The sequence below is a fragment of the Chaetura pelagica genome, unplaced genomic scaffold (assembly GCF_000747805.2).
Source record: "Chaetura pelagica isolate M959 unplaced genomic scaffold, ChaPel_1.0 scaffold159, whole genome shotgun sequence".
NCBI classification, from domain to species: Eukaryota; Metazoa; Chordata; class Aves; order Apodiformes; family Apodidae; genus Chaetura; species Chaetura pelagica.
Genome location: NW_009954555.1, coordinates 2,532,706 through 2,538,705, shown reverse-complemented (window position 1 = coordinate 2,538,705; position 6,000 = coordinate 2,532,706). Strand labels below are relative to the sequence as shown.

The 6,000-nt window shown below is 42.8% G+C and overlaps 1 protein-coding gene across 1 annotated transcript in view; it reads right to left on the bottom strand.

Annotated features, from left to right (window-relative positions):
• Positions 1–6,000, bottom strand: part of RERE (arginine-glutamic acid dipeptide (RE) repeats) — a 151,711-nt gene that overhangs the window by 48,289 nt on the left and 97,422 nt on the right.

Sequence of the window (6,000 nt, the reverse complement as noted above, 5' to 3'; positions counted from 1 at the left end):
ATCCCTCCCCCTCCTGCCCTGCTCCCCCCCCCCCTTCCCCACTGCCGGCTTCCTCACCTCGGGAAAGCCCCGGCACAGCAGCCCGTCGGGTTGACGCCCGCCCGGCTCTGCCCTCCTCCCCAGCTGTATCGCTCTCAGCCGCCCGGCAGCTGCCCCTTGCGCTCAGGTTTCCCCACCGCAGTGTCTCTCCCCCTCCTCCGATAACTGCCGAGGCTCCAGCTGGGAGCAGAGATCTCTCTCCTCCTCCTCTTGCCCGGGCCAGCACCTTCAGTCGGTGTTTCTGTCGCAGCGTGTCCCCCCCGGCACCCAGCCCCGCACCCAGGGGCACTCCTGGGGACTTGTTCCTTCCCCTGCAATCAGCACAGGGGTATGAACCTGGCAAATACCCATTTCTGCCCGCAGAACCACGAGGGATGTTGAGTTACACGGGTATTAACATTTTAGGGGAGGGAGAGGAGAAAAATTCCCTAATAAGAAGTATAACTCAAGGTGGTCTAGTGTATTTCGGACCACGTCGGGTGGGTGTTGAGAGGCTTCCATATCCTGACATGGATAGGGAATCCCAGAAAGGGTAACTTGCCTCCAAAATAAGAGCTCTGCACACCTCAAAAGCTCCCACCACAATGCTGAATATGAGCAAGCAGGTCTCTTGGGAACCTCATGCATATTATTTTGCAGAAATACTCCCACAGGGATCTATCCTTACCTAACCCTGACCCTCAAAACCAGCAAGACTGCTAGGGTTGGCCAAGAACATGCCTGGGGGCACAGAGACAAGAATTAACCACCAGTTGTGTATGCTTTGAGATTATAGTCCCCCTTCCAGTGTATATATGATTGCTCATACCCACCTGCTCCTTTTAAACCAGGGAACAGAGCATTTGGGAGCTGGAGAGTTCAGTGACAGGGGCGATTTGGTTCCTGAACAAGGGAAATTTCACTAATTGCAAGGTGCCAGCCCCCCGTTCACAGGAAAAAGGTCACACAAAGAAATACCTGCTGAGCAAGATACCAAGACTGCCTACCATGTGTACACATACTTCTCATTTTTACCATGGGAATGACAAGGAATTTTCATGGCACTCCTGGCACCACTTCTGTCATTCTGGGCAAGAAAAGATGGCAGCTGCAACAAGGCAAACAAACCTCACAGCACTCCCAGCATCCCAAAGAGGAACATGATTCCAGTCTGCAGCTTCTCGTAAAGAACAGAAATCAACTAAACCAAGAAACATTTAAAAGCAGGCAACCCAGGGGGAACTTGGATGCTAAACAATGCAGCTCAGTTCCTGGCTTTGACATCTGCCTCCTGGACTGTATCAGAGGTATGATGCTTTTGCAGCATCAATTAACAGAGCATATATAGGAAAATGTGACATAAAAAGCTGCAGGGGAGTAAGAAGAAACCGGAGCTGGAACACTTCAACCATGGATGAAGAAGCACAGGAAAATAAGAGAGCACAATCTGGTCCACTTCAGAAAATGAAAGCCACGATTCTCTATTCCTCATTTTAACAAAGCCTTATTACTATGGTCCATCTGAATTCTTAGGGGACTATTTTATTTAATTTTTAATATTCCTTTTAACCAAACTGTTTTACGTTTGTGTTGTGACTCAGCTTTGTATTAAAAAAGCCTATGACAAACTCTTTTCCTTTGAACTCACGTCAAAAATCCCCACTGGGAATGTAAGCCTAGCCTATAGCTGAGCAACAGAACCAGAAGGAGCTTGAAATGCTGTTCCAAATTTCCAAATATGAACCAAGTCCATCCTTCTGGCATTGTGAAATTTTGGCCATTGATGCTGTCACCTTTATCAGACTCACACAATATTATCACAATTGAGGCAGTGCAAGGTACCCAACTATAACACAGTTGTGTGCCTCTGCTGAGAGACAAGAGAGCCACTTACTAATACACTAAGAACAACAAAGCAAACCAAAACTCACTTCAGAAAGTCAGATAGTCTAAAGCTTAACAAAACAAAGTTTTTAAAAACCATTTTCTTTTTCAGTTTTTCCTTCCTATTCTAGTCTGTCATTAATTCAGCCATCATGTTCAGTTCTCCTTTAGCCTGCAGCAAAAACAGCTGCTTCTTTTCTCCAAGTCAAGCACAGGAGAGACCTCTAGATGTTTTTAAATATAAAAGAACTAAACAGTTGCACACCAAATCAGAAGTGACCTGTTGCTCTCCAGCGTCTCACAAAACAGACTGGGTAATACAGTTTACATTTTCTCTCCTCTGCACAGATGACAAGCAGCAAATTTTATGTCTGCATTTTAATGGTGCAGGAGAGGTTGCACTACTCACAGAAGGCATCTGAAAATTAAAGCTGCTGAATTAAAATAGTCTTACAATACAAGGCTGGTAGATCAGTGAGGCTTAAATCTATGGATGCATGAGAAAGAAGTTTGGGTAAAAAGTGGATATGGCTCTAGAGCACAATGGTTTAACAAATCAAGTTCTCTTCTTTTAAAAATTAATCTAAACATTTTGATTTTACCTCTTATGTTTAACTCTGAAACATTATTTGTGGCATAATTCTGTCAGCATTGTTGTTTTTACTGCTCACCTAAGACAAACTGTAACGTAATTTAAAAAGAAAAATGCTGTGGATAATTACTGCTGTGAAGCAGCATTAGGAAATCCCGTGGCTTGCTAGGTCAGTCAATGCTGACAGACACGACAGTCATGTTTTACAAAGTGGTTACCATGGCTATCGACCAGCCACATCACAAGATCTCCTAATACCATTTTATAATTTGAGCCTCCCCAATAAAATGCATCAGATCCTGTAGCATCCAGCTCCAATGTGGAAACAGGGAGCTATAAATAACCAAGGCAGAACAAGGCACCGGCACCTTAATGTTTGCATATTGTGTTACTTGCAGAGCCCATATTTTATCCCAAGAAACAAATATCATGACAAGATACACAAAGCCATTATGTTCTGACTAACAGAGCTCAGATGGCATGTTTATCAATGTGATGATAATGCCACTGCAAAGCTGTGGTTAAGGTTACGCGTCAGGGTTTCTATTATCAAGAGATTACAGCTTGGCAGGAAAAATTTGCTGCTGCATGCTGAAATCCAGCACCCTGGGTTTTCACTGATGTTCCCAGTTCAGTTTTCTTCTTTGCTGCAGAAATCTAAAATAAAGCTGTTTCTAAAAGCAGGCAACAATAACACTGGGTACAAAATAACCTGCTTAATCAATTTAAGAATTTCAAACTGAAGCCTCATGAACTTCAGAAAGGCAGGATGACTCTGATAAATCTGTAAATTTATGAATGCTACTAATATGTCTCCTCTGAGGTGATATTTCAATCCAATTTAGATCAAATGTATTCTCTAAGAAAAAGCCACGTGCTCTTTCATTCCCTATGACTTCCAAATGGTTAATTAGTGAAGAACATGTTGTAATGCGACATATTTACAAACAGAAGCCTTTTCTGTTCCTTGTTAATCCAGGAAAAAAGGACATTTTTCTCAATCTTTCTAAAAAAGATATATCTCTTTAGACCATATCCAAGAACAGCAAGTAATTATCTGAACATTTGCCTTAAATTATGAACATATAAAATGGAAAATTTTGCTATCATGGAAGCAAAAGGTTTCCTGGGCAGATGCAAACTCAAGTTGTTACCATCTTCTAAATTTATGAAGCCCTTGTAAATTTTACAGTAAATATGGTAGGAAAATGCAGAGAGTTTTAACAGTTAACAATAAATAAATGCTAAAGGCATAAAAGCATCTTTTTCACATTTTCACATGACGGAAAATCATGGCAGTTGTTCTGAAAAGAAAATGAGATTTAGTTCTACCTGCAAAAGTTCTGTTCAATGTGCAGCACATTGACAGATTGCCCCAAACAATTTCTCAGCATGTAGACATTCTATATGCACATAAGCTGAATTTCAGTGCACACAGTACATTTTATTAAAAGCTTGGCTGAGTTTTAACATTATATTATGTGTGTTCAGTACACATAAGGGCATTTGCTGATCATGTTAAATGATGCACAGTGTCCTCTAGAAACAACTATCCTCAGAGTTTCCCCAAGAAGACAGTTTAACTTAAAGATGTCAAGTTTCTCTTACTAAAACATAACTTGGGTTACCTTTTTCCCCCCACCAAAAATAGCAGAAAATTATGGTAGTATTTATTTTATCTACACCTCAAAGGAATTCTAGATGCTCAGTAAGAGACAAGACCAAGTACTGCTCCATAATTACAACAAGGGTAAAAAAGTACTTTAGGTTAGAGACAATGTATGTCACACATATCCAAGCTATTCTCCAAATCCACCACCAAATGCCCAATTAACATTTCCACAAGCTGCTCTGTTCCCTCAACACTCTTACCTAAAGTCCAGCTACCCTAAGAGGCTGCACCACCAAGAGTGTTGCTGGAGAAGGGACGGGCTCAGGGGCAGAAGCTGCACTCAGGTTGACGTGCTCTCACCATGTCCCACCACTCCCAGCCTTGGCTTTCCCTCAGTTCTGTCTTCTCCAACAGTCCAGACCAGGGACTGTCAGCTTGGTTAAAGCTGGGGACAACACTTCCTGGCAGCAAGGGAAGGAAGAAGATAGAGAAGCAAGCGGAGAGATGGAGAGATGTTCTGTCCAGTCAGAGAGGGAACAGAATAGTCAAAGACTTCCACCACACAATTTTAAGATGCACAAATTGCCAGCTAAAGAGGAGAGAAAGCTACAAAAGAAAAGAGGGGGAAAGTCCCTCTTCTACGAGTAGAGGAGAGGACAGAAGGGAGAGATGCTCCACAAAAATTTCTTGGCCTTAGAAGCCACATCCTCAGAGCAGCCTGCCATGAACAAGGATTGGTCCCAAGGTAACAATATTCTAGGTTACAACAGTCACATGAGGAACAAGCATGATGACTCAACAAAGCTCACCTGAAACCTTTGTAAAAAATATAAATCAGTCCACTGGGACAGAGGAACTATCAAGGAAAATCTACACTCAGGCCTCTGCTACATTCCTTGAACATGCCTTTCTGCTGGGAGAACAGGATATGCTCCAGCCTCATCTGAACCTTGTTTTATTGTTTCCTGTCACTACCCTAACTCTGCTTAATGTTTTTTAAATGTAGTTTTGAAGTAGCAAGCACTTTTACCCTTAGCATTAGATACTTGTGCTATTGTATGTTACATCAGTTAACAGCAAGCTTGCAAAAATCACCTAGCGGGCAAACTTGTTCAGGAGAAAGACACTATCAGCCTCCCCTAAATGTCTCTGCATGTTGCCCCACAGAGACGTGTGCAGACCTCAAGCATGTAAACAGAAGATGTTTGTGGAAAGATCTCTTGTTCCCTCAGTGTTACCAGCCTTTAACCCACAGTATCTCAGATGCTCTCAGGTTAAGTTTATTGCTCTGTCTCACCTCTAACCACAGCACTTCTTTGTGTGCTCCTGCAGGAAGCGAAGCTGTCACCAGCTTGCAATTTAGAGTCTCCTCCTGAAGAGGCTGCACTGAAGCACAGGTCATGATTTGAAGGACCTTAATCTCTTCTCTGACACAACCATACAAAGGTAGGAGAAACTGTTCACAAAGCCTGGCAACTGCTTGAACATGCTTGCAATCACTTACTGCAAAAAGAATTCTGTTGTAGGGAAATGTCTGTGGCTTTGAGGACCACTGACTTACTCACATACTCTTCCATGATCTCTGGCTTGCAGAAAGTTGTGGAATAACAGCAAATAAAGATCCTTCACTGTAGCTGGGGCACTGCACCCTGCACCAGCTAGCTACCACAGTGAAGCATCACCAGTACCAAATGCCAGCCAGCCCCTGCAAAGCCAGTCTTTGGTGCTTATTTACAAATTGTGCCACAAACGTGTTTCCAGACTTCCAGCCAAAGATAGAAGGCACAAATGCAGCTGATAGTTTTGTAGAGCAAGACTGGAAGAGAATAATCATATACTCACATGTGGGTGTGTGAACGGATACTTGGTTTTGGCTGAGAGCATCCTTTACATC